This window comes from Tachysurus vachellii, chromosome 7, assembly GCF_030014155.1.
Source record: "Tachysurus vachellii isolate PV-2020 chromosome 7, HZAU_Pvac_v1, whole genome shotgun sequence".
NCBI classification, from domain to species: domain Eukaryota; kingdom Metazoa; phylum Chordata; class Actinopteri; order Siluriformes; family Bagridae; genus Tachysurus; species Tachysurus vachellii.
In genome coordinates, this window is record NC_083466.1 from 16,224,015 (window position 1) to 16,251,181 (window position 27,167).

Sequence of the window (27,167 nt, forward strand, 5' to 3'; positions counted from 1 at the left end):
GCAACAAGAGGCCTGGAAGTCAAAATCCCCCCTAGCGATGCCCCCAGGAGAGGGGCAGCAAGAGTACTGAGCACAGCAGGTTAGGGCAAAGTTGCCTCAGTATAATGCCATGTATAAACTCCTGCCTGTAACCTTTTTTTCAGACTAAAGTCTACTCACAGTAATGCAGCTTTGCAGGATTTGCAATTTCAATTCAGGATTTTTTTTATTTGTTGAAATACATTAAAGAGATGGCAATGCAGATGATATGGGATTGATGTTATGTTGTGAGAGAAAAGAATTTTTCTTCAAACACTGAAGAAATTGAAAGTGAAGAAATCAAATCTGAAGAAATAAATGAAAAATGGAAATGTCAATACTTCCAAATGTTTATTAATGGATGTGTATAAATTATAAATGATGTAAATAATAAATAATAAATGTGCTTCCGTATAAAGTAATATATTTATACAATCCATCTATATTAACGCAAGTCATGGTTTCTGGCCTCATCTATATTCCAGGGCTCAGTCTATAGAGCTGAAGTTGACAAAAGTATTTAAATGTGGGTTTTGTATAGCTGAATTATTTATACATCATGCACCGTTAATAAAATATATTTTGTAAAACTTTTGCTGCCAGTGTTTTTCTTTATTTGGACCTTGCGGGAGCCTAAACACAAATCTCAAGAGTTCAAAACATAAACTGATAGAAACGTTTAAGTAAATTATTCCACAGTTAGACTTTTTTCTACACCAACACCTTTATTCACTAGGGAATGACTACTTAATAGCTTATATTCCCTACAGACAGCTACATCATCATAGTCATATCACACATCTAAGGCATACTGCATGCAAAAAAGACATGGCACTAAAGTAAACACCCATATATACAACATGCAGTTTGACTACTATTTGACTACTACTATTCTTAGCACCGTACCATACCCCCTTAACCAACTGCTCTGAAAAGTAACAGCTCTCCTGTCTCTGTCATATAAACAACACTCGCACCATTATGAACCATTAAATACAAAGTGCAACAAATTCATAAATATGAACAAAATAAAATAATTAAATTCTCTATGGTCCTTCAAAGAGGGGAGATGGCAACGGGACAAATAGTCAATTGGGGGTATTTATTCAAATATATATATATATATATATATATATATATATATATATATATATATATATATATATATATATATATATATACTCACCGGCCACTTTATTAGGTACACCTGTCCAACTGCTCGTTAACGCAAATTTCTAATCAGCCAATCACATGACAGCAACTCAATGCATTTAGGCATGTAGACATGGTCAAGACGATCTGCTGCAGTTCAAACCGAGCGTCAGATGGGGAAGAAAGGTGATTTAAGTGACTTTGAATGTGGCCTGGTTGTTGGTGCCAGACGGGCTGGTCTGAGTATTTCAGAAACTTCTGATCTACTGGGATTTTCACGCACAACCATCTCTAGGCTTTACAGAGAATGGTCCGAAAAAGAGAAAATATCCAGCGAGCGGCAGTTCTGTGGGCGCAGATGCCTTGTTGATGCCAGAGGTCAGAGGAGAATGGCCAGACTGGTTCTAGCTGATAGAAAGGCAACAATAACTCAAATAACCACTCGTTACAACCGAGGTATGCAGAAGAGCATCTCTGAATGCACAACTTGTCGAACATTGAGGCGGATGGGCTACAGCCGCAGAAGACCACACCGGTTCTAGTAAGGTGTACCTAATAAAGTGACCGGTGAGTGTATATATATATATATATATATATATATATATATATATATATATATATATATATATATATATATAAGAGTTCAGGGGAACATGCATGTTTGCATTCTATAGTCACCCTTTACTGACTCTACAGCCCCCTGTGAAAAAATTAATCCCCATGCCTCAGCAACTCTTTTGTCTACAGTAAATACATTGAGGGTGTCAGATGCACACTGGTAAAAACCTGAAAGCTGCTTTATTAAAAAACAGGTTGAGACAAACCATTCAGAAATGCAAGGCAAAAAGTGAAATGAAATAAACAGGCAGAGATCAGAGACAAAAGACTTACCCAATATCACAGCAGCAGTACAAAGGGGAAATCTGAAGAGCAGAAAAAAGAGAAAACAAAACAAATGTCATACACCGTAGATTTATAAAAATGCAAAAAAGGCTTAAAAATGGAGGCTGAAGGGAGTAAACAAGACTTAACAAGGGACAAACAAATCTGAGGGGTATTTAAGGTATTTGAATGTGATTAGTAAGCTTGTGAATTACAGCAGGGTGATTGAGAGGGATGTGTGGTAGTCTGCAGGGAATTCTGGGAGATGAAGTTACTGGAGGCTGTGACAGAGGGGTTAAGGCAAGATTCTTACTTTTATATGTGTAGCAATTTGGGCCAAAATATTTCACCGCATGAGGTGAAACTCTTTTATTTAGGTTATTTTAAGCCTAATATTTTAAGTATTTGGCATTTACCAAACATTTTGCAACTAGTCTGCCTTAATCACATACAGTACTGGGTCTTAAAATGTCCACAATGATCCAGTACATTCACCTGCTTATATTCAAATTCAAAATCAGCAGGATTTTTTTTTCCCACTCTCTCCTTTCTTCTCACTAGTTGATTAGGTTACAAATGTAGAGATGGTCAGGTTGCTTGTTGTTTTATAGCGAGTTTGTATGATTTTTCCAACTAAGATCGACTGACTTTAAAAATGAAATATAGATTGAATTAATGCTGAATATGGACTTCAAAAACATGTGCAAATTCATTTGTTTGGCCTCTGGTAGGATCAATATAGTTTTTATAGTCATTCCTAAAATGTATTGTATTGTTGTTTATTACTACAGTAAATAAAAGAGAAATTAAATAAGTAATTAACAGTTCCTTTTAGATTATCATTGTAGTCATGAGCAAATGTGAAACTGATTTGGAATCTTTAAGCAGTTTTATGCTTTTTGACTACTTGAGGTAATAAGACTATAGAAAAAAAAATGAAGACAGATCTATATAGTAAACAAATATCATACAAATGCTTTTCCCAGACTTTAACATATGTGCGAGTGTCACTGACAAGTGAAGCTGAGCCCGGGCGCTTTGATGGAATTGTAAATAATAGTATGACATACTGCTAATAATAATAATAATAATAATAATAATAATAATAATAATAATAATAATAATAATAATAATAATAATACTAACAACAATAATAATAACAATAATAATAACAATAATTTTTATTATTGTTATTATTATTATTATTATTATTATTAAGTATTATGTAATACTAAACCTCTCAAACTAAACACCTCGCTACAGAGAATTCTAGTTAGTTCCCTTAGGGCAAAAACAGAAAATACTGGAAACAATTTTTATCACATTTCTTTGAGATCAATATTGAAAACTGCATGTACAGTAATTACAGATACAACGAACACTGCTGTCTTCACAGTGCTGTTGGCACACATTAATAAATTAGTCCTTCCCAAGTTCTAAATACTAAATTATCTACTGAATATGTTACAAAGTTGAGACATTTATTTCTCATTATTTTAACTCCAAATTCTCAGACATCTTTGCCCTATTGATTTGTGTCTGCTAATTTCGAAGATTTACAATGCTTTATGGACAATTACTGTCCACTATGTCTGTCAGGCTCGAAGAGCAACACAATTTGCAAAACAGCTTAAAGTCTAAAGCTTTGGCGGCAAGCAAGCCTGTCATAAGCCTTTTCCAAACGACAGAAGATCCTATGGAAAAGTGATTAGCAGCACAACACTTTGGCTTTCACTGCCTAAGCCCAGCTGTGTAAACAGGCCCTGCTTTCCCCTCAATTATACCCCTTATGAGACAGAAATGAGACTCTTAATGGCCTACATGACAGAGGCAAAGGACACTCTGAAGACAAGTAAGAGGATACAAGCGCCTAATCTTCTTGTTGGAGGTGTGCTTATGTTAAGATCGTGAGTTGATTACTTGTTTAGACCGTGTTTGTGTTTATGAGTTCCAAGGGGCTTGAGGACAGATCAAGGCCCATCTGGCTTAATGAGCCATCTTTCATGCTTGGTCAGAGTCATATCAGTAGCTCAGGAACTGTGAGCTATAATAATAATAATAATAATAATAATAATAATAATAATAATAATAATAATAATAATAATAATAACAAAGAAAAACAAAAGGAGAATTGTGTCTCAATACTTGTTGAAGTGATGAAGACCAAAAGTAAAAAATTCTAAAAGGAATTGAAGGACAAGGGAAAATTAAAAAGGGGAGTGTCAGCACCTTGGAGATACGTGTCACCCGTGGGGCCCTGAACATATTTCAGGCCAGACAGTGCATTTCCACTCAGCACTTTAGCAGCCGGATGTTACAGGAGCCTGGTGCTATATGGCATTCATTCAGCTCTCACCCAGACCTCCCACATTCACTCTGCTCTGTGTCCTTCAGACATATAATACATGCATATTTCTATTGTTAGCGCACAAGGAATGGATTTACTTGACTCTGCCGTGTAGAGAGGTAAGGCAGGGAGCAGAAATGAGATGAGGAGGGTAATGCAGTAGGTGAAAAGCAGTGTAATAGTAAATAGTATGAATGCTCTGGGGTAGAGAAAAGATTTTATGGAGGTTTAAATTTAAAGCTAAAGATAAATTTCTCAGGCTTTAGGAACACCTATAAACCTACTCAATGAGGCAATTATCAGCCATTGAGGCATTTAGGAAATATAAAGTGGTCATAATTGGATCATTGTATGAAAGATCAGGGGTATAGGTGTTCCTATTAAAGTGGTCAATATCTCTAACTCAAGCTTTAATGCGTCTATCAAAGTGTAAGAAGCATTCTTTTAAGTTTTTAGAAAGCATTAATAATGATTTCTTTCCTGATCAAATTTAGTAGTCAAAACTTCTCAATAAGACTTTCTTCTGTTTTTCACCTCCAGTGAGCACAGTGTACGCCTAATAAGTTGTCCTGTAGTGCTAATAGTGTTGATTGGCACATATCTGGATGAGCCATATTGAATTGTGCCTGCCAACACACAGCAGGTTCTAGCATTCAAACAGCGCTAACTCTTGTCTCACTCAAATGGACTAGAGGAAAGAGCAGGGGTGGGTTTCTAAAATATAGATGATATAAATGTACTTCCTTCTGGTATGTGAGAACAACATGTGCATCCTAAAAGGCAGACAGATTGATTTTCTCATGTAATAATCAACTTCTCTCAAAGAAAGTGCCAGTAATTCTCTGTTCCTCTGACTTTACAAGGAGGTACTTTCTTCGTATTTACCTTATTTGGTAACTCTACTGAAAATGTTTGCTTTAGACACTCTGCAGAACGTCTGTGTTTCGTCACTCAATATGTCAGTTCAACAGGTTATAAATGTTGTACATGGACTTGAAATCGCAATAGCACTAGGGAGAAGTTAATAGTTTACTAATCATCAACAGCCATAAAGTAAACACAAAAGGGACAGCTTGACAGTTTATACCTGGGGTACACGTTCCAAATGTTTTTCATCGTACCAAGCTTGATAAAAATTATCCATTTTATTAAACCTTTCTGATGCAATTAGACACCATGGCTTGTTTTTATATATATATAAAAAGTTAACAAAGAAAACAGCAACATTCATTCTCTGTGCATCAAATTCAAAATGAGATGCATCTCATCTTATCTGAGTTTATCGTGTGAGTGAAAAATGGTAATGACAAAACCTCTATGAAAGAAAGCATAAACACTTTAAATTTAATCTTTTTTCTCATTTCCTTCACAATTTGTTCATTTGCAAATTCCCAGCCACTCTCTGCTGCGTGACAGATTCTAGTCGGCGAGGGTGAAAGCTTCCTCTAAGACACACGAAAGCCACCATATCTTTTTAAACTACTGCTCATTCTGCATGGCAGGGAAGTGTAACACACTCAGAGGAAAGCGCAATCCGTCATATGAGCTCTTAAATGAGCACCATTGTCTAGAGTCACTATAATTGACCCCTGTGAATAAGAGTACGCCATTCCTCCCACCAGATAGCATGGCCTGTTTTGTTTTTAAGACTTCTGGCCTAAGATGGATATCGTAGTTGTGATTCAAATTCGCAATTTCCTGGCGATAGGATGAATAATTTTCTGTGTATCATTTGAGAGCCCTGATAAGTCTTATTGAAAGGTGGGCACTAATCACAGGGGAAAAAACTTTATCCAAACTTCTCTATGAAAGGGATTTAATATAACTGGACTCTACATGGTTAGTTAGCAGTTTGTAGATTGCTTAAAATGGACTAATAAAATAATGTGTTACCCCTTATTGTTCCCATTAGGAGCTCATGCAAATTCATGCAAACTGACAATCGTGTGATTAGCATTTATAAAGGAGATGCATCTTATTGGTGGGGTTTTGTATTCTTTTAAGATTTTAATTAGATTCAACACGACCAGATGTAATGGTTCAGATCAAAGACATGATTATACAGTGCAGCCAAAATGCTTTCCAGAAATATCCACACAGTAGAAAAAAAAACAAAACAAACAACAACAAAAAACAACAACAAAAAAAACAACCCTTTTTATATTTTAAATTGAAGGGAAAATAAGGGTCTGGGTAGCCTGACATTATTGATGATACATATTCAACCAATTACCCTGGTAACCAACCTCCACTAAAAGCAGAATGTTTTGCATGGTAATTTTCTATTGACTTTGACACTTTCGTTTTTCACTCTCTCTCTCTCTCTCTCTCTCTCTCTCTCTCTCTCTCTCTCTCTCTCTCTCTCACTCCTTCTGCCATCACCTAGCATATGCACCGCATGTTGAGATCCGAAAGGGCACCCGATATTTCTTGTAAGTGCAAAAGGAGACAGCCGCTAAACTGGGGATGTAATTTAACTTGCAGTCCAACCTTCAAAGCCACCCCTGTTCTGAGCTGCTAAAAGGTCCAGACAGACTTCTTTAGCACAGATTGCAATTTCATTAGCTGACTGCATGCTAAACTATTATATAAATATTGAGATTCAAAGGCCAGGCACTTTTTTTCCTGTTTGCCAGAAAGAGAGAACATGTCCATCTGGGTATAGCAGCCGTGACCAGGCCAATTGTAATTTTGTATATACAAGCAGAGGTGCGGGCTTCAGTGTGTTACATTCTGGACAAAATCTGAGATAATTATTTTTTTTAGATAGATTTGCTCCTGTTGGAGAGATGTACTGTAAGCATGAATCTATTCGATAATGTTTTCTACTTGGAATTTTTCCCCCTTTGGGTTTATTTATTTATTTTGCAAGCAAACTATTTACAGTATGCTATTGCAGGTTAATAACATTTTATCTTGTTCACTTAACATACTGAATACATTTATGTGAACATTTACATTTTACTTCTTGTCATGTGGGATGGAAAAATATGCACAGAATGCACAATAAAGTTCCACAATTGCAACAAATCTCTAATCATACTGATATTTAGTTCACACATTTTGTGTTGTCCAGAAATTGTGCAGCCATAAAGCGGAATGAGTCTATAATGCTATCATAGACTGAAGAAATATTATCAGATGAAATCTCCAAATAGTTTGTTCTGAAAATTCCTGCTAATCAACACTACAGCATTATATACATTTTAAGACTAACAAACTATGAGAATACAAGATTTCTATAGCATAATATTTGGAAATGAACTATATTTTCACATTTTCAAGTTTTGATTTTTGAATTGTAAGAAACTGATATTGTGTTTTCAGTGTAGCACAATGATCTGGCATGATTGCTGTATTGTAAGTAAATAATCAAATGTTCTATATATTAGTTATGTACTTATATTGGTCATTATCAGGTTATAATACAACATTATCATCATTATTATAAAACTACATAAAACTACATAAAACAGTGCAGACTTAAATCCTTAAGTGTTTTATGTAGCTTTATGTCGTTTTATGTACAGTAGCACCATGAGAAGCGTTGTTTCATTTCATTGTGAACTACATCACTGACCATAAAAGCTTCTTGACATGACTTGACTTGACAACAAATATACAACCATTTAGCCTATTTTTATACAAATATACTCATTTCAAGAATAGAATTTCAAGTAATTCATTTCAAGTCATATTCTAAATTATCTAATAAAGGAATAAGACAATTTCAAGTTTAAAATGTCTGCATGTTAGCTAGAGTATCCAAACATATATAAACAAATTGGCTCAAAAGTATTATATTTGTTCAAAAAAATACAAAATGGTTTGTTTATTTTGTGTCATTAGGTTTTCGTAATACACTGTAAACCATGAAAGCTCCATTAAGCTTTATATTTTAAAGAGAAGTAAATTTCCTCTTCTTAGTTCCAAATGTCATGATATGTTTTGTAGTGTTAAAAAATCAAACTTTCAAGTAATCCATTTGTCGTGACTACTCTTCAATTGGATTTATTTATTGTTTTTTTTCTAAGCAGCAGGTGATTTTTTGTAATTTTAACCCTCTTGAAATATACCGTATGTTTAACAATTTGTGCAATAAATTAGCTGTGCAATAAAAATGAACATGTTGACCACAGTTGACTTTCCTCTCTTTGACAAAGTAGATTCAATGTCTTTAGCTACTGTTTCTTAGTAGAATACACTGTAGTCAGCTACTATTTTCAAAAGGATAGTTTGGCTGCAGATTAACTATTTTAATTATTTTAGCTTGTAGCTTGTATGGCAGCAGCCCGATGTTTGTGATATGTCAAATGCAGTAACCTTACCTTACGCAGGTAAGCTTTAAAAATGTATTAATTATTATATTATCAACTTTTGTATTTATTAGCAATAGAATCTAGTGTTCTCATCACACACAGCAGCCTAAAACCTGCTCATAGTCATCAGACCTTTTCCCAATCGCACACATACCCTCACACTGCACCTTTATACCTCTGCCCATGTATTTTGATATGGTAAGAATGTTTATTTTTTTTCTAATTTTGAGAATCATAATTTCCTTCATTTAAATCCTTTGCATTGTAATTTGCATATAGACCACCTAAACATTTAATTTTCCATACCTTTAACCCTGTTTTAATACAAATGAAAATGTGAATTCTTCTCATGTGTCAATTCTCTCATGAATGTATTCAGGATGTATTTAAAACTTTCAGAATATTTTGGATTTATTGTAATACTAAACAGTATTTTAGGATTCACCCATCACTACTTTTTTTCCCTAATTTTTCTGGCCTGAACTCTGCCTGACCCTGACTGTAGGCTCTAGGATGAAATTTGTTAAAATGGTTTGCACACAGTTCTGTCAGTGCTATGGAACAAACACTCATTATACTACTTCATACCCAGTTTATGTGTAGGACCTGGCATGTATGAGTAGGCAGAAGTACCCAGGAGACAGACAGCTCTTAACAAAGCTCTCAGGTCCTTTTAATTTCATTTATACAATTTTCAGTGTTGGCTTGCAGACACACACATGCAAACATACAAACACAGAGTTCCACTCATCACTCTCTCTCTCTCTCTCTCTCTCTCTCTCTCTCTCTCTCTCTCTCTCTCTCTCTCTGGCTCAAGCCCCTTGTCTTTCCCCATCTCATGTCCATCCACAGCTGAACTATGCTTTCACGGTAAGCCTAATATTAGAAATTGAATCCTCCACTGGTAAGTATTTAGATGTCCATAAGCATGGGTGAGTTAAATTGAATCACATAGGCTATTTTTCTACTTATAAATAAACATTATTGATTGTAAAATTGTATTGTTTCACATCAAAATTTGCCAGCTCATGTAGCACTTGCTTGTGTTTTGGACTACCAGGTATAGTCTAACACTCATAAATATAGTCTAATAAATATTTCTATGATATAGGGGTGACTTACACCAAGGTCAACAAAATGTATTGACTGTTGTCTGTTATCTTTTAACAGTTTCTCTTAAGTTTACTCTGAACTTTGCAAGAAACATTGAAATGGATGCATACAGCCCTGGCTAACTAACAAAAAACCTTTGCAATTGAATTTCCTCTCTACATGAAGATGAAGGACATATTCTAATTCTTACTCCCTTTTTATTTCATATTTTTTCCCTTCTTACTCTTCCTTACTGAGAGCTATTTACAATGTAATCCTGTCACTTGACTTACCCTGTTTGAGGCTGATGGTTTAATTTGTTTTTGGACTGCTGCTTTAAGGGACTCTTCTTTTGGCTTCTGTTTGAGGTACCAAATTGCACTTGTGCCATAGTACAAAGCATGAAGCACAATCAGTGTAGCAGTATACAGTACAGTACAGGTTATGTGAAGATGTGGACCACTGGCTTTTGCTGTTTTACTGGACACACAGAGATAGCAAGCATTTATTTTTCTCCTGCAAAAACCATTAACAACCATTAACAAAAATTTCTCTCTCTCTCTCTCTCTCTCTCTCTCTCTCTCTCTCTCTCTCTCTCTCTCAAAGAATCATAATTTCCTTCATTTAAAGCTTTGCATTGTAATTTGCATATAGTCTACCTAAACATTTAATTTTCCATACCTTTAACCCTGTTTTAATACAAATGAAAATGTGAATTAGGCTTTCAATTCTTTGTTCATTAACAAAAAACCGAAACCCATTGTCTTACCTAAGCTGCCAGATACATGTGCAATTACTTCCTGAATCAACACTTTCTGTACTCTGTCAAACTGCATAATAGCTGTATTAGTCACTACCACCAATATAATCTTACAGGCAACCTTTTAGTAATGTCGAAGCATTTCGGTTATTCGAGAATTTCTGCTTTCCACAGAATACCGGCCCTGTTTTGTTTTAGGAGACATTTGGCATGCCTCTGGTGAGCAGTTTGCGGCTATCATTTGATGATCCATTCATAGTGTAATCAGAGTCTGCTCTAATGGCCGGAATGTGCTAGAGCAGTGATGAAACCTCTGATTATGAGAGTTTGTGCCCCATGTTGGTAGGGAATGGTTATTCTGCAGTTCTTCCGTTCCACACCACTATTGGCAGCAAGAGAGTCTTCATACCTCTCACTAATAAACAGATGTGAGAGAGTGAGAGGTTTATGCAAACACAAGCAGATAACAAGTAACATTCATTCATCTTCTACCGCTTATCCGAACTACCTCGGGTCACGGGGAGCCTGTGCCTATCTCAGGCATCATCGGGCATCAAGGCAGGATACACCCTGGACAGAGTGCCAACCCATCGCAGGGCACACACACACACTCTCATTCACTCACGCAATCACACACTAGGGAAAAGTTTTCCAGAGATGCCAATCAACCTACCATGCATGTCTTTGGACTGGGGGAGGAAACCGGAGCACCCGGAGGAAACCCCCGAGGCAAGGGTAGAACATGCAAACTCCACACACACAAGGCGGAGGCGGGAATAACAAGTAACATTCTGAAGTAAATACCATGAGTCCATGTGGAGTCTGAATTAAAATCTGTAACGCACAACTGTAATTTGTATACTACTGTATATACAAACCCTGACTTTCTCACATAAGATGCATATTGGGGTGTGAAGTAGCCTGCTTTGTGTAAGTACTGATCACTATGTGCATAACTTCAGTTTTACAGTAGTGTAACAGTAGCTGAACTATTTTAAAAAATAATTCCAGCTTTTCCAGTAACAAGCTCTTTTTTTCACCTAGTGGTGAAGTGTGAGAAAAGGTTGAAGCACCGTTCCCCTTTTCACATAACAAGCCCAACTTTAATTCTGAACCAAACAAATTGCAATGCTCAAACAATTATATAAGTCCAATACAATGCACTACAGCTAGGTTTAGTTTAGGTTTAAGATTCCTCTTAGCTGTATTACATTATATTGAACGGAACAGCCCTAACTAAATAAATAAATAAATAAATTGAGGGCAAAAGACGAAAAGACAAATAGCTAGCATCAGCCAATATTGAATAACAATTCAACCTGAAAACCAATCATATTTGATGATATCCCCAAACATTAACTAGGTAGCTGGATGTTTCCAGAAACAAAGTGAAACAAGACAAATAATGTGAGGTTTCTTTTTCAAATGATTATTATTTAACAGTTCAGTGCTGTTAACTGCTTTTTAAAAAAAAGCAGCTTTTTAATTGCAAAGCAAAATCTCTTTGTTATGGCATTCCTTGTACAATGTATTTTTATGCAATAAATTACCTGCCCGAAAAAATGCCACAGTTGCCTTTCCTCGATTTGACAAAGTATCTTCAGTGTTGTTAGTTACGTTATCTTAGAATATACTGCAGTGAGCTACATTTTCTAAAGGTGAGTTTAGCTGTAGCTTAGCTATTTTAAATCATGCGTATCTTGCAAAATAGCTTCTCTAACAATGCTTGTGATATGACATGAATGCAGTAACCTTACTAAAGTCTTATGCAGGTAAACTAAAAGCACATGTTGAATATTATGTTATCATCTTTGGCATTTAAAAACTAACTCTGTGCTCTGGAGGAATCACTATAGCGTTCTTGGCAATAGAACTGCTGACATGTATACCGCTCATAATTTGCTGAATGCTTACACGCACACACACACACACACAGATAAATGCAGCAGATGGCCTCGGACATTGTGTCGAGTTGCACAGGGACCTGCAAAGTCATTTGCCTTAGCAAAGGTCAACTCTCTCCCTTATGACCAATTATCAAGGATTTTGCCACTAGAGGGAAAACAGGCAGCAAAAACAATAGCAAAGCTGCCTCTCAGAACACCGAGTTTTATTTACTCTAATGTAAATACACAGGTTAAAATAACCCACAAGTCAGGGAGGGGGTCAAACCTCAACAATTAATCATTATTGCCTTGTCAGTAACCTTATCATTACAAATCCATTTGAACTTCAAATCAGTTTCTTTGTCGAGATGTTGTCACTCATCGTCTCACTCCATTTTCCAAGTTAGAGCCTGAGACCAAGCATTGAATACATCACTCTGGTACTGCACACCTCTGAGCATAGTAATCACAACCTATTATGATGTATCATGACCAGTTGTACTAAGCTCTTTGTTGCTGTTTCCAGGCATAATTACTGTAACTACCTTATGTGCAAATCAACCCTTCTCTGTTATATACAAAATTGTTCTTTGAGTCTATTTTAGCACCATACACACAACACACAAAGTTCTTTTCTCTATAAATGTATAAATGTGCATGCAAGAAAGAAAGAAAGAAAAAAGAAAGAAAGAAAGAAATGGAAGAGAGGTTAATAACATATTTTTTTCAATGTCCTAAACATTGGGCAATCACCATTGGCCATGTTTTCAACGTGAGTTTTTGTGTACCTTCCAAACCTTGGTTTAAATTAGCACCGTATGTGTTGCTGAGTGCTGTGTTGGCAGGGTTGCCACGTACATAGTTTACCCACATAATTAGTCCATTTTTGAAATGCCATCATGTTTTTCTTTTATATCATTTTATACCTATTTTTTTAAGATTTTATACAATAATACAAAACCATTGGATTCGGCACTGCTTTTGTCACACAGATTTGGAAATAATGGTCATAGCGCACACCTCAGAAAGTCCTGCACATAAAATTTCTCCCTTCTAAAAGAGAATTTTTTGTTTCTGAAATTTCACAAGATTTATTTGTAAGATTGCCAGGTGACTGCAACAACAAAAAATAGCTTAATTACATAAAATAGTTTACACAGAATTACATGAAATAGTTTTTTTTCCATTAAAAAAAATTAGTAATCAATGTTTATTTAGTTATTAACACATTATCTTAATTACTCTGGAAGATAAATCATTGACCACTCAATCCTTTTTAATCCTGAGCTTTTTGGCATTTGACCATATCATTTTATGGCATCTTTAAAGATACAATTTGCATCTCATTGCGAGAGCATAGGAAGTTTCACATGCAGTTCAGCTAATGAGATAAAGCCTTAGTAAATTTCAGATGCATTGCGAACACACATGAGTTACATTTTGCTCTATGCTTCCTGATGTATGTACATCTGCCTCTTGTTCCCATTCTCCAAATGACAGCTTGAAACAACAGTTGCTGAATATGGTGAGTCAAGTGAGCCATGAGTCAAATATAGTAAAATATATGTTTAGGGGAAGACACAGAGCATATATATTTACAGACGTTAAAAATGTCCTAGTACTGTAATACAATTTTTAATTGTTATTGTCAGAACAAAACTTTAGGACTTAACAGTGAATTATGGTTGTTATAAACACCACTTTTAACCCCAGGGTAGACAAACTTTATACTTTTTACTCACATTTATAATGCTAGCAATGCTTTTTCCCTGGATGTATGAAACCCTGCCTGAAGGCAGACTAAGCAGCACTTTTGTTCCAAACCTGTACAGTATGAAACAATATAGTGTTCACATGTTAGCTAAATGCTTTGCACAAGACATGCAAATTAAAAATTAAACAGCATGTTCCTCATATCCTATGAAATCCAGGACGTGACAAGACTTTACACAAATGGCTTAGTAGGTCGCGACAAAGGCCAGTGCTGTAGCGAGGGGGACATATGTGACTCTGAAAAATTAAGGGTATATATATATATATATATATATATATATATATATATATATATATATATATATATATATATATATCCCTGGGCTACTAAGCAACAAACTCACTCACTCACTCACTCACTCACTCACTCATTTTCTACCGCTTATCCGATGCAACAAACTTAAAAAGAAAAATATTTAATGAAGGTCATGGAAGCCTTTATTATCACCATATATATATATATATATATATATATATATATATATATATATATATATATATATATATATATATATATATTACAGCACAGTGAAATTCTTTTCTTCGCATATCCCAACTTTGGAAGTTGTGGTCAGTGTGGTGCAGGGGCAGCTATGATACAGCGCCCTGGAGCAGGGAGGGTTAAGGGCCAGGCTCAAGAGCACAATAGTGGCAGCATGGCAGTGCTGGTGCTTGAATCCCAATCCACAACCCAGAGCCTTAACCATTTGAGCCACCACTGCCCCAATATTAGAAATCTGGAGAATATAACAATACCTGCTTAGACAAAGTGCACTTTTTTCACATATGTGAAAGCTTGAGACAAGAAGTTATTTAAAAAGGTAGTGCGCTGTATTTATCCAATCACGGTTGTTGACACTGCAAATATGCAAATACGAATGTTAATCCAGGGTTTAGGAAAGTACAGTGTAAAGTACAGATTATGAATAGCCAGGATTAATTGTTAACTCTGTGTAAATTATGATCAGTGTCAAACTAGATAACCTGGATTCTGTTTTCTCCGGGGTTTAAAATAACCCAGTGTTAACTATTTCAAATTTGAAAAGCCATTTTATGTCAAAAAATCTGTTACTTGTTATAAAAATTAGATTTAGCCTTTAAAATTTTTATGTTTGGTTTATTCAGTATTCATAAAGCGCTCATGTGTGTGTCATGTAGCCATCTGAGTGCTATCTTTAAGTACAGTATTACTGATTAATCTCTTATGTGTTCTAATGAGCAGGTAATTAAATTCAATTACAAAAATGGATCTTATCATGTATTTTTATGTGGTTGTAAAAATCTAGCAGAGAATTCTACTCATACATATTTAAAAATAAAGATCACTACACAAAATTGGATTGTGTAAATACTTCATGGATCTTGTTCCCTCTCACCCTGGGATTTAAAGCAATCATCACACAAACAGGGATCAATGTATTGAAACGTATATCATGGCCACAACACACTATTTATTTCCAAGGACTAACTTTATGTTTGTTTATGAAGTTTGGTCAATAGCATTGATTTTTGCTGAAAATAGCTCTGATAATTGTAGGTTAGTTAGGCTTCAGTAAGAACCTGGTGTAAAGACAGTATCAATTTTGTCATAAATATGGGAATGTTGGGAATACAACCCCAAGGAGATGCACAGCAAACAAGCTAGCCACTAAGCCACAATACCCCCTACACCACACAATCACATTAGTGTTAACCAGTGGTTTGAATGACACTAGCACTATTCTAAGAAATGCTGTTATAGAAAATAATCAATACCGGTTTGACCAATCGGATTCAAGTACTCAACAGTTCTGTGGTATAAATATGGTAAAATAAAATGTGGTAGGATGATAATGAGGTATCTAAAACATTCTAGGCAACTGTGTATTAAAATGTTATACTTTGCATTTTAGTGGCCTTGTTAATAACACACAGGTTTTATTTATTTATTTATCTATTTTCGACTTCTCCAAAACAATACTCTGTCCTACCACAAAGGCTGCTGCACTCCAATTATAGGTTTTACGTCTACAGGGATAACAAAGCAGCCCGACGTGTCTTCAGCTCAATGCAAGCGACGAGCGGCGAAATGTCACAATGATGTGGGCTCTATAGTCAGGCGGTATTGGCTAAACACAGAATACCAACAGTAACCTTTGTTGTCTTCCTCACTGGTTCACACAGTGTGGTGTCTGAATGAATTCCAAAGATCTGAATAATGACCCATCATACAACTGCAAGAAGAATTAATGCCTTTTTATCTTTGCGTATGTGTGGTGTGTTTGTCTCTGCGAGGGAATGAAAGAGATTACAGTGTAGCATATGTTACTTTACTTGAAGAGAGGCAATTAGATCTTTTGCATATTTTTCCCTAGTATCTGATAGCTGGCATGCTTTCTCTTCCTGTTTACTAGGATTTGATCATCGCAGTGGATTGACATGCGGATTGATCCGATGACACAATGCTCCTCAAGCTGTCTGATGTAGTTCACAAGAATTGGTGTTAATAGAGAAGATATTTTCTGAAAAAGAGTTTCTTTGTCTGGAGCAGAAAAAGGAGGGCAAGATGGAGAGAAAAAAAAGACCTGAAGAAAGGAGATGATTGCTTGTCTGTCAAAAGGAAGCAGACAAGTGCATGAACATATTATTTACGCCGCTTGATGGGACAGGGGTTTTTCTTCCTGAAAAAGTTAGAAGGAGAGGCAGAGGCAGCATATATTAGACATGCACAGACTACAACAGTAAGAAATGCCAGAAGGCAACCTATATTTTAGTCGAAAATGTAGTGAATATGTTTTATGACGCAATGACTAAGGGTGTAACACGAAGGAAAAAAAAAATGAAACTCTTTCACTTGAATGGTTTGAGACTTGGGGCAGTTTATATCTTTGACCTCTCACGCACGCTCTCTGCCTGAGGGCTCATATGACAGATGCAGTCTGCCAAGCAGATATGAACACGACTCTTATCTGAAGAGGAGAGGAAGAGAGAAAAAGAAATAGCAAAAGAAGTCTTTGTAATTGCCTGTCTTTTAAGTGTTGCCAGGCTTTCTGTTTAAGATGAGGAATGAGAATCGGATCATGGACTATCAAGTCTTTATATGACTTATTCCATAATTAAAAATCAGAATGGTAGTCACTGTAAGACTATTCACATTAAGACATATTATACTCCCATATGTAGGATGAATCCTCAAGACCACAATTGGTTCCTACATAAAAGCTGTGACCCAAATGATGTACTTCAAACAAATTCATTTACACTATGTTCTCTACCACCCACAATATAGATTTTAGAAGGATAGTATCAACCTTAAATGGAACACTAACTTTTTTACTAGCTGGAACATTAAGCCGCTTTTCAGTTGATGAAAAATGGCATCAAATGTAATGTGTCACCACTAGATTTATCAGAATTTCGTAAATTTTTAAAATCTTGAAAAATAAGTCACACAGCATGCGATAATTTAAAAGACATTTGTAAGATGTCTTGTTCACCGAAATGTCATCAATTATTTTAAAACTCTTTTACATCCAGCATCAGTGCCTAGTAGCCCCGCCCCTCTTCCACTACGTACTCCGAGCTGTGAGTGTTGAGTGCATGAAGTATCCCACATTCCACACTTTGATTTTTAGGTTGAATAAGTGCATCATCCGGGTCCTTGAAGTGAACAACTTGAGCACCTACTCACATTATAATACTATTGCATGGCACAATGTATTAGTGTGTGATTTCGGATGTGCTTCTGTCTCACTCACTCATTTTCTAACGCTTATCCCAACTACCTCAGGTCCCGGGGCGTCTCAGGTGTCATCGGGCATCAAGGCAAGATACACCCTGGATGGAGTGCCAACCCATTGCAGGGCACACACACACTCTCATTCACTCACACAATCACACACTACGGACAATTTTCCAGAAATGCCAATCAACCTACCATGCATGTCTTTGGACCGGGGGAGGAAACCGGAGTACCCGGAGGAAACCCCCGAGGCACGGGGAGAACATGCAAACTCCACACACACAAGGCGAGGCGGGAATCAAACCCCCAACCCTGGAGGTGTGAGGCGAACGTGCTAACCACTAAGCCACCGTGCCCCCCTTGCTTCTTACATGTACAAAGAAAAGAATTTCACTGTACTGTAATGTATATGTCACAAATAAAGTTTTTTTCTTCTTCTTCTTCTTCTTCTTCTTCTTCTTTTACTTTTTAGTCCTCCATGATGCAGTCGTAACTACTTTTAGACTGCCAAACCAAATATACACTCACTGAGCACTTTATTAGGAACACCTGTACTTAGCCACATGTGTGGCATCACTGTAATGAATAAATTCATGCATCAGCATCAGGTAATATTCACATCATCCATCAGAATGGGGGGAAACATAATCTCACTGATTTTGACTGTGGCATGATTGTTGGTGCCAGATGGGCTAGTTTTTCTACTGTATACCTGCTGATTTATTGGGATCTGCAAACAGTCTCAATCTAATCTCTGGCAAACAGGACGCCCTACCCTGTATTATATAATAATTATTAATAAAGTGCTTAGTGAGGTATGTTTAACATCCCGATCCATTTAAAATGTAGTGTACTACAAAAGATTGCAGTAGATTGTTTAAACAATGCAGTATCTGGATTAAGAACATTAGGCTATGTTGTATGTACAACAGAGGACATCAACAACAGTCACTATATTCACTAGAAGGATAGGGATATTGGTGATTAATTCAAATTCATCAAAACTGTTTGAGCAGGTTTGCGGTTTCTCAAGAAACAGTTGCTCAAGAAATGAATGTAGCTAGAATGCCAAAGAATAGCTCTACTGTATAAATATTCTGTGAATCCCTTTACACTGTGGTCCCACTGATGCTGGCTCCTCTCCTGTACCCACACATCACTCAGTGCAGCAGTGCCAGCAGTAGCTGCAAAAAAGCAAAAGCTAGCCATCTGGCCTCTTTTTTCAACTTTTCGACCTGATCATGTACAGCTGACGAGCTGTTTGCCAACCTCGAGAGCACTGATATCGATGAGCACACATGCAAGGATTTTCTTAAGACAAGCTGCATTAACATTAAAGAATATATTAGTTAATTCCAGTTACATATGTGCATACATAAACAAAAAAAAACTCATGTATAAGATAAGCTGACTTTTATTACTCAAATGCAAATATTCAGACTAGTACGGTATGTGCTTTAGAACAACACCCTTTAGTATGTACTGTATATAAAAAGAGATCCACAGTTTTCTGAGTCTGCTGTGATTCCTGAAGTCAGGCAGTTGGACACAGTTTCTTTTCTTGACATCATAATTATATTAATCTAAAATACTATTTGTTTTCCTAATGCTGTGCTACACAGATCAAACATTAAGGTGGTGATTATTTTTACCCTATTATGAACACATTCCCAGAAACAAATTAACCCATAATAGCTGTGACAATTATGTGGGGAAAAGAATATCTATATTAAGAAATGCAAATGAAATACTGCCGGTCAAATCTAACTCCAATAGTCACGGGCTGCTCAGTACGTGAAGATGGACTTACTGTCCAAGGGGTGATATTTATAGCATATGGCTGTAATGAGAATAGGAGGCTGGGGTAGTGTCAGCCTTTCTGCCATTTCTCTGCCTCCAGCTTCCAGCTTCTCATTATGGAGGAAGTAAATCTCACTTAGCTTTAACAGGCCTATAAAAACTGCAGGCTTCTACAACTCAGATTTACATGCACATGCACTCATATAAAGTTACCATAAACAACAACAAAAAAAACCCTGCACTCCAAGTCAAACCATGCACGTTTTATATAGACATATGTAAAGATATTGTTTGAGAACAGTGACAGAAGCACATCCAGCACGCGCGATCAACGCGGTTCCACAGACAAAAACAAGAGACGGAGAAATGAGACTTTATTAAAATCTCATTGTGTGCTTTTTTTTTACAAGCTAACTTGCTTAAACACAAAGCTGAATCACCATAGTTGTGCAGAAGAGACACAAATAAGATAAGCAAAACAAATGCTGCCTGGCGGAGGCCTTCGTGGCTAACTCACTTATGGACAATGTCATGAAAAAGGGATTCCACTTAATTAAGCCTGTTTCCTGCAGCAGAGAGTAGATCACATTACAGACAGATCTGGTTAAAAGAAAAATGGCAGTTAATTGTGGCTATCCGTATTTCCCTATGTGCACATATTCATATGTTTATAATGCAGAAAGCAATTAGTGAAAACTATGGTAGCTAATAAAAGCCAGCTAACTGTCTTGAGTCATTTAATAGCATACCTAACTCTTCCACCCTAGGCCTATTTTCCAAGTGTATTTAAATAATTCTGGTAAAAAAATAAAGGTAACACTTGTGAGATTGCTGCAGAATTGTTAAAATAAGTATATATATTACCAGGTCAGAGTATGAGAAGCTGGAACACAGCAAAAAAAAGAAACAATAAACTCTGCCTGACAATTCTAGAGAGAATATCCATATGAATTAATTCATTAGAAGGCCTAAAAACTCCAGAAATCTATTTTATAACATCTCACCATTAACTGTGTTAAGACTGATTTATCTATTAGGTATCAGAGATATTATAGAGAGTTTTTTTTTAAAAAAAAAAAAACCTTTAGGTTTATCAGGGTTTATTTAAATAATAAGCTAACACATGAGATGGCTCCAAAAGTGTTTATATATATATATAACACCAAATCAGACTAAGAGAAAATAGAACACAGCAAAAATAAAAAAAACAAAACTTCCATGTCAAAAGTTTTCAATTCTAGACAGTATATCTCTTTGAATTCATGCACTGAAAGCCTAAAAACTCCAGAAATCTATTTTATAATATCTCACCATTAACCGTTTCATGTTTGAGGTTTTTCTAGAGGCACACTCTCCTGTTCCAGGTTGGCACATGATGGCACACCTCTGTATCTGAGTTTTATCAGCTACCGGACATTAAAACTTAATTGTATTGATTTATATGTCACTATAGGTGTTCATTCCACCAAAATATAACTATTTAGGGTTTGTTTTGGAATCTACCCACCACTGCATAAAGTAAAAAGTCAAACTTGACTTGTGTTGTTCTATACGCGGCTCCACGCTGGGTCCAAAACACACCACTACCGGGATTGAAAACAACGATAGAAGGTATTTCTGTATGCCATTCAGAAGATTTCCATTTAACTGTAAATAGTTGAGTTTCTTATTGTTGTTTTGGTATGCTGCATATGTAGATACATTCAAGAATTATATGTTTATGAACCTGAATTACATATAAAGCATAGAACACATTACTTCTATTCTGTCTTATTTCCATTTGCTCAGTTAGTACATTTTATCCGATGCAATTCATAATTAAGACAGGATACTGCTGAGCATTTAAGGGTCAAGGGTTAAAGGCCCAGCAGTAGAAATTAGGCAGTGCTGGGAATTGAATGCAGAATGTTCCAATCAGATGAACAAATTCTTAAACACTTCCCTCTAGCATGTACAGACACCATCTTAAAAATGTAAACCTCAGCACCCTTCAAACGATAATTATAAGTTACTATTACTCCAGTGATCACAGGTTTCAGGGTTCCTCAGGTTACAATTCATGTTTAAAAAAACACTGCCTGTCAAGATTGCATTGTTCAGATAAAATATATTATGATTGATCCTACTCAAGGAAGGCATTGTGTTTTATTTGTTACCTGCACAGATGTGAACTCTATTAATATTATGATTCTGTCTCTGTTAATCTGATTACACATACTAATAATAATTATCATCGTCGTCATCATCATCAAATCCATTATATGACCTCGGCCATTTGATTTAATTTTCCAATTAAGCAAACAAACAGAAACACTCCCTCATATCAGGAGCATCCTACTACCTCCCCTTGGGATCTGTAATTGAACATGATTATTATTGCAGCCAAGATTAATCAGCCACACCTTTGACCAGGATCTACATGTTCTGAAAACTGACTTCAGACTTCAGAAAGTTATATAAAAAAGGTAAAAAATAAAATATATAAAAAAGTACAAACGCCATAACATTTCTAGAGTTCATTAATCAAGAAGCAGAACTATGACTCACTGTATCAGACATTTTTTACTTATAAATAGACATTTTATTCCATTTTATTTGTAACTACAGCATGATTTATTTGATTTCAACAGATCATTACAACAAATTTGCCACATCATCATCATCATCATCATCATCATCATAATTCGTAGCACACATTCAAAGTCATTCAAATTGATTAAATTCTACTAGCAAAACATTTCAGTTTTATTTGTATGGGCATTTAACATTGTAAAAAAAAACAGCTTTACAAGAATCTGGATATAAATTTAGATTAGCAATTGAGCAAACTAGATGTTTCAATGGCAAGGACAATAGAAAAATATACTGTATGAGGAAGTATGCTGAAGATAATGCTTAACTACACTGAGAAGGGAGCCCATCTTCTTGAGGATGATACTAGATAGTATGATAGTGTGCAAACACCTGGGCCCACATGATACTAGATAGTGTGATAGTGTGCAAACACCTGGGCCCTTATTCATAAAGAATACAAAGAATGATCTCTTGCCCAGCCAGATATTCGCCCGTGTACAGCAAAGCAGGCGGGACCTTGGTGGTCTTGTGCGTTCATGGCGATGCACATCCCTGCCTCACAGGTCCGGATCCACAGGCCCACTGAAGAATGGCCGCTACTGGTAAACTCCCCAAACTAAACGTTCCTCTTCTATTGGGGCATAATTTGCCAGGGTTTTCAGACGCCCTCAGCGCCGCCTCTCGGTCCTAACCAATCAGAAAAATAAGATGGCTTATATAGCTTGGCTTATATGTCTCAGGAAGAGCAGGATGCCAATGCACTTACCGGCTTCAACCTTTTGAACCTGTTGTTTGAACGGCGACCTCGAGGATAGATGTGACCCAGGAGGCCTGGATAGAACAGCCCTTGCCCTTCCCTTCCATTGTCAACTTCGTGCAGGACATGCAGGGCCCCTACACAGTCCTTGAGAGGGTGAGGAGTGTGATCTACCACCTGCAGCAAACCGGTTAGCGTGCAGACACCAAATTATACCCTACACATCTGTTGAAAAAGTGGATACCTCTGTTGCCGGCTCTTTCTTCCCTTGCCTCTGTCGGCACAGATCCCCAAGAGTGTGCCCTCTTGCAGAAGGAATTTATCTCTTAACACCAAGATCTCTCTGAGCCAGTGGACCTGCTTGCCGACATCGTGTTCACCATGCCAGACCGCACGCACGTGGTCCAGCATAAGATCAAAACCCCTTCTGGGGTGGTGATACAACAGTGGCATAATTACTTCCCGGAAGCCCACAACAGAGGAATAAGTGGCCAAAATGCTGCAAGAGGGCTTCATCAAAGAATACGCCAGCCTGTGTTCCATCCCTTTAGTCGTGATGCCCAAGCCAGACAGTGCAACAACTTTTGGAGGCTCAACCAGGTCTCAAAGTTTGACAGCTGCCACTTCCCCAAGTGGATGAACTCATGGAGAGACTCAGGAAGGCTTGGTACATTTCCACCCTAGACCTCACAAAAAATATTTGCAGGTGTCATTGGATCATGACGCTTGGCCAAAGGTGGCTTTCAGCACCACCAGCAGGCGCTAGCAGTACCAAATTCTCCTGTTCAGCATGCAGAACAGGACACCAGACACCTTTCAGCATCTAATGGACATCATCCTCCACCCCAACCACAGGTTGCTGTGGCTTACTTGGGCAACATCCTCATACACTCCTCCATGTGGTCAGACCCAGGTCCACCTGGAGGAGGTCCTGGGGGCCCTCTGGAGAGCAGGGTTGACAGCTAACCCCCGCAAGGGCTATCTGGAGCTGACTGAAGCACAGTACCTGGGGTACTGCATTGGAAGGCCTCCTCAATCCTCAGGAGAAAAAGGTGGAAGCAGTAAAGGAGTACCCCTTCCCATGACCAAAAAAAAACAGGTGCATGCCTTTCTGGGCTTGGTCAGATGTTATCGATGTTACTCCTCTTCTGTAGCTTTCCCCTTCTCAGATCTGACAAAAAATTGCCAACTGGGCCAGGTACAATGGACAAATGCCACAGAACAAGCCTTTCACTGCCTCAAGGAAGCCCTGGTCAACCATCAAGTCCTGAGGAATCCTGACTTTTACCTTCCCTTCATCATCCACACAGATGTGTTGCATGGGTTTTGAAGTTTTTTGAGTTTGAAGGAGCACCCGGTCCTATACATCTCTCAAAAACTGACCCCCAAGAAGAATTATGCCACCTTGCGCTTGCAATAAAGGGGGCAATTTAGGAGCTTTGATATTACCTTACCTGCAGTGGATGGCGCATACCGGGGGTTTGAGCACTTGGGTAACTTGATAGTTCCTCTCATTACAAGACTTCTTGTTTCAGGTCAAACACAGAGCCAGGACCTAACAAAGAAGGGGGATGGGAGATGAGCTCTTCCATGGCTACACCCTCTTGGAATGTCGGTAGTTTGTCGGGGGCGCTGAGCTAAATGGGGCCCCGTGATTCCGGCACACTCAAATCAAACAAAGTCACTCAAGGTCAAACAGTGCCAGTTTAGCACCAATGACAGCGCCACTGAGTGTCGCTGCAAGGTGGGGTGACCACAGCCTGCCCAAACCGAAGGAGCAAATCAGGAACTGCCTCTAACTTTTTACCCACCCAACTTTTTACCCAAAGACACTCTAAATCTTTTTAGAGTCCTCCTCTCTACTGCTAAGACTTTTTTAAACTTAAAAGCTATTTTAAGGGTCAAGAAGCTTTGTAAATAACTTTTATATTTACTAGGATCTCTTTTATTCTAAGGGGAAACACCCACATTTCAAAGAATTTTCTTAGGACTTCACCACTAGAAGCAACACTTTGCACTACGAATTGTCATGAATATGGGCCCAGGTCTTCAGCTGTTTTAGTGCATTTGTGCCAATTGTAGTGTCAGATTCCTGTTCTTGGCTAAAAGAGGTAAAACCTTTTGTGGTGTTCTGTTGTTGTAGCCTATCTATCCCACATTTTGACATGTTGTATATTCTAAGATGTTTTTCCGTCTCCATGAAGTTGTCAAAGCGTGGATATTGGAGGTAACAAAGTCTTGCTTTCAGCTCAGACAAGTCTGGCCATTCTCATCTGACCTCACTAACTAAGACATTTCTGTTCTGGAACAAGATGTGGATTTTGGACTATTCTGGGTATTCTGTGTAAACTTTAAAGGCTGACTGTATGAATATTTCTGTGATCACTAGTTTTTGAAGTACTCAAACCAACTCATCTACTGTATCATTATCAAGCATACAGTCAATACACAGTTACTTTTTCTCCCAATGCCATGTTTAACCAGATGTCAAAAATTAAAATTTTTGCCTGTTTTGGAGTGCTCATGTTCAGCATTGTATTTCTTTGTCTTGTCACACCTCAGAGTGGTGGTTAATGGCTCATATGAAAGTAGATACTCTTTTAATTATTTATGTTTTTCCTACCATATTAGAGGGGAAATATATTAATAAATATATTAGGAAAAAAGTTTTTTCACTGCCCCAAGTGCTTGTTCATGAGCATCTAAAATTGTAAAGTGTTATCTTCAACCACTAAAATTCTGTGTAAAAATTCTAAGGTATTTATAAGGTAAAAATGTCTCACACTAAAGGCCAGTAGCATTCTGAAATATTTGATATGAGACTTGCAGATGATATAAAATTAAAAATCAATAATCAATTCATACTATAATAAGTTTACACAGAATGAAAATGTCCAATAAGTATCCAGCAGAATGCAATGCCAGGGTACATTACCAGAAGCTTTTGATTTGTATCTGCATAAATATATGCTCTGGCTGGATAATTGCCTGAATATACTGTACAGGGGTACAGGTGTTCCTAATGCAGCTGGTGAGTCTAAATCATTACAGTTGTATCCTATTAAATCTGACAGTACTGTTTATTTTCAAAGATTGTTCAGTCTTACAGCAAAAGTTCTTCAGTATAGCATTCAAGGGTGATTATCCACTAAAAAAAAGTGCAAAAGCAAGGAATCCATGTCGGACCATCCAGAGCAATCTATCTTTATACTGAACATCTTTTCTTACAGCCAGATAAGTGCATGGATAAGGTATTAATCGGTCTCGAACCCTCTGCTAAACAGCTTTTAGCAAGCCCCTTGAACAGTGATTAGCAACGAGCTGCAAGTGACCTCTCTCTTATACACACACTTACATGTCGAAACAAAACAAGACAAAGAACAGATGCAGCAAAATAGAAAAAGATAAATAAAAAAAATCCACTGAATCTGACATATGGAGAATCACCACTGCTACTTCATACAGTGAGAATTAAAAGATCCCATCTGTGCAATAGGAAAGCGATAAAACAGCCCATATTTCCTCCTCTTCTTCGGAGAGCAGTGCTGGCATAGGGCTGCTCTCAACTCCTGCGACACTGCACTACAGCGTCCACCCATCCATCTGTCCATCTCACAAAACCATTCATCCATTACAGCTTTAATCAGCGCTCAAACTCTCTAACTGGGGATATATGCCGAGTAAATAATAATTCGATAAGCTTCGCTAATGTCTGGATTTTGATTACATGCTGCATGTGACAAAAGTGCAGAGAGAATTCTGACCTAGATCAAAACCCCACCAAACTCTGAATCATGTCAGCAGGCTTTTCTATGAAGGTGGATTGATTTCACAAGTTACCAGACATCTATGAATGGAACATAAGGCCAATTAAAAGATGTTACAGACTCCCTACAGTACAGTTTTGATGAAGTTCACATTCTTCTTTACTTTTACTTTTCTATGTCCTTTCACTTTTGTTAAGCTTCCTGTCTTTTCTTCCATCTTCTTTCTCCATTAATTATCCTTCTTCTTTTCCTGTATTAGGTCTAAACCACATGTTTCAAAGGGAATGATGTATAGGAACTCTACAGCTTGACTAAGATC